We start from the raw sequence: 3,323 nt of genomic DNA, 5'->3' as shown, positions 1-3,323 counted from the left end.
CTCATAATCTTATATTAGAAGGTACGTGTAGTTGGGGTTTTTGACAAATGACCAGTTAGGCTTCTTGGGGTTTGCATTCAGCATTTGGTCTAGCAACATGGATAAGACAGAGAAATCAGGAAATGTCTTTCCCAAGAATAGGCCATACATTGAAGGTATAATCATGTGTTGGCCTTCGACTCAACCCTCTCACCTGAATTGCTGGCTGTCCACTATAGGAGTACAAGGTCACACTGGAAAGTTATCTCTTCATATTCAAACACAGCATGCTCTAAGTTAAAATTTGCTCATGGTGTACAAAAACATCTGTAACCAGAAGTCTGACAAAATTTCCAAGGTTTGGTCATTAATTAGTATTCTCTATGAAATCTACATGTTAATCAATCTCTCAATCAACATTTAATACTTATGCTGCTCATACTTTATTCAAAAATAAGCAAATTATGTCAGAAATGTCATTTTAATACTTCTGTCTAATGTGGTTTTAGAATTAAGAATCCAGTTAAACATTCAGGTGAGTCTCACTTAATACTGAATGGAGCTCCTTCCTAGAAGATTGAAGAAGCGTGACTCTGAACAAACCCAGGCAGCTGAAGCTGCCGGTCACTGTTGCAAGCAGTTCATAGGAAATAAGCATTGGTAATAAAATTTTAAGTAATGGTGAAGACTTCTAGTAATACTGCTTATTTCAGTAATTGTTTTTACAAAGCCAGAGAGCTCTATTACCCCTACTCTCCCCATGCTTGCTACGATGTGCTTCCAACCGTAGAAGAAGCAGTATAATGGGGGGTAGACCAAAGGACAGCAAACCAGAACCCCCACACCTTAGATCTCCCTCCAGCTATGCCTTCTAAGTCCTTTAGTCCCTCTGAAACTTGGCTTCCTCATCTGCAAGTTGGGAATGATGTTATATCGGCCCTAGCCAACTGATAGGCTTATTGTAAGAAACAAATTAAATAATTTTTATAAACATTATAACACTATACAAATGTTCATTATTATAACTCTTATTTGTGTTAGAATGCTTCGTGAAGCACACAGAGCTATATGGCTATTTGTTATAATTATTATTATTTACATTATAATCCTTTTGTCCATGTCTTCCCAAATCTGGCCTTCCTTCCCTCCTTCCCAATTCAGAGAATGGCACCATTCAAACAGTTGCATGAGCTTTGACACCACCCAATTCCTTACTCTCCTAGTCAATCCATTCCAAATTCCATTGATTTTAACTTCAAGTCAAAGGAATTAGGGCAATGTGCTGTATTCAGTTCTGATATATCAATTGTTCCTAGCTCAATGTCATTACGTAAAAGAGTAAATTTAATTTACACATATTTTATAGGTGTTGTCAACATAAAAAATGTTCAAACCTGTAGAGAATTTTTATAAGCGTTTGAGTCAAACAGAGGATACTTCAGGAAGCAAGATCTCAACATACTGAGAAAAATCCTTGTGAGAATAACAGTTTGCAGTTTCTTTTTACATTTTTGAGATTAAGAGGGAGAAAAGAAGGATGATTACATGAAGGCAGAAAAAAAGCAAGAAGGGGATTGCAGGATAGTTAAGATTATGTTCTCTCCAACACTTTGGAAGGAGGGGTCTGAAGGAGCTATTTCAAAGGTGTATTACCCTAGATGCACAGAAACAATGGACAGGGCTTGCTTAAGGCAAAGGTAAGTTTTTTACTAAAGAAGTTATAGGCCTGGGGTGTGACTACCACTATGACCTGCCTAGTTAGGAATTTATGATCAGATTACCCTGTAAGGTTACTTCCCATAGAACCCCTTTTTTTTTTCATCCATAGTGTTCACTTTTACTCCACCTAATTCTAAAAGACAGATATAAGGAAGGTTATATGATACTCTAATAGCATATGTCAGAAATAGGTGGGAAATATAAAGGAAAATTAATGATAGGTATCTAAATTGGAACCAAGAGAAATGTTAATACAAAAGCATTTGTCATTAAGTCCTTACTATCTGTGGGTCCAAATATAACTGGAAAGACACAAAAATAGTGTTCATTGAATGCAAGCAAAAATATTGTCTAAGAGAAATATGTATTCTGTATATAATTACAGAGAGAAATTTCTAGAGATATCTTCTAAAAAGGATACTGTGAATGTAATGAATAACATTACTAATGATACCTTTACAGAAAATATGCAGCAGTTTCACAGGGTTGTTTGTTTAAGTTTTGTGCTTACTTGTTATTGGAAATACTAAAATACCTAAAACAGACCTTGCTATTAAGGAATCACTGAAAAAGATAAATCTACAGTATGTGAATCAGTGCCATTCACTCAGAGAAATTCAATAAGAGAAGGAGGGTGCATGGTACAGTGGGGCACAAGGGAGGAAGTAATCAATCCTACTCAGTAGACCAATGAAGGATTCTTGGAAGAGATAGCAGCTGATCTCCTTTGTTTACTCAACAAGTGCTTATCAATTGCCAACTACGTGATATGCAAAATGATAGGTGCTAAGATTACAATGCCAAGGAGAACAATGTCTTTGTCTTTATGAGTAGAAAAGGCCTTGAACAGCATTTCAGTGAAAAAGACTCTCACTTGCTAGTTAGTCACTGCCTTCCCTAACCTCCAACCCCTGCAACTGTGAACCTTTAGTAACAGACAAATCCTTTGCTTTCCCCTGCCTTTTGAAAAGGACATGGAACAATATCAGGAACTGCATGAGAAGCTCTAGCCACTGTGCAAAGCTGCCAGAGGCCTTGGGAAAGGAAGCAGATAAGACATACACTTCTAGGAATGCATGGGGAAGCCTTAATTTTGGACAGAGGATGTAGTGACCTAACTAGGACAAAACAAAGACCTAGGTGTTTGACATCTAGGAAGGCCAGTAAATATTATTGAACTGCAATTGAAATAACATGCTGGGAACTAGACCTGAAAGTCTTCTTTTTACAGAAAAAGAAAGAATAGTCTATGGCCATGCCACCTTGAACAAGCCCGATCACATCTGATATCAGAAGCTAAGCAGAGTTGGGCCTGGTTAGTACTTGGATGGGAGACCACCTAGGAAAACCAGCAGCAGTAGGCGTAAAAAATAAAAGAAATAAGGGATTGTAAGCTGACAAGGTCCTTGCAATCTGTGAGGTCAACCAAGGGTCACCTCGCCTAAAAAAAAGAAAAAAGAAAAAAATATGCAAGCTGGTCCTTTTTTTTCTGAATAACTGAGATGAGCCAAGTTAACTCTAATGTCAAAGCAGATATCTCAATTTTTTGACGGATCGTGCTTGTGAGGTACTTCCCACTGGTAGCAGGAACGTAGAAGAAAAGACACAATTCATGTTCATCATTT

The 3,323-nt window shown here is 37.4% G+C and overlaps 1 pseudogene; it reads left to right on the top strand.

Moving 5' to 3' along the window:
• The first annotated feature begins 2,943 nt into the window (after positions 1-2,943).
• On the top strand, positions 2,944-3,062 carry LOC112485137 (annotated as a pseudogene).
• The last annotated feature ends 261 nt before the right edge of the window (positions 3,063-3,323 follow it).

Source organism: Pteropus alecto, unplaced genomic scaffold (assembly GCF_000325575.1).
Source record: "Pteropus alecto unplaced genomic scaffold, ASM32557v1 scaffold95, whole genome shotgun sequence".
In the NCBI taxonomy this organism is placed as follows: Eukaryota; Metazoa; Chordata; class Mammalia; order Chiroptera; family Pteropodidae; genus Pteropus; species Pteropus alecto.
The sequence above is the reverse complement of the archived record's forward strand: the minus strand, read 5'-3'. Positions and strand labels throughout refer to the sequence as shown.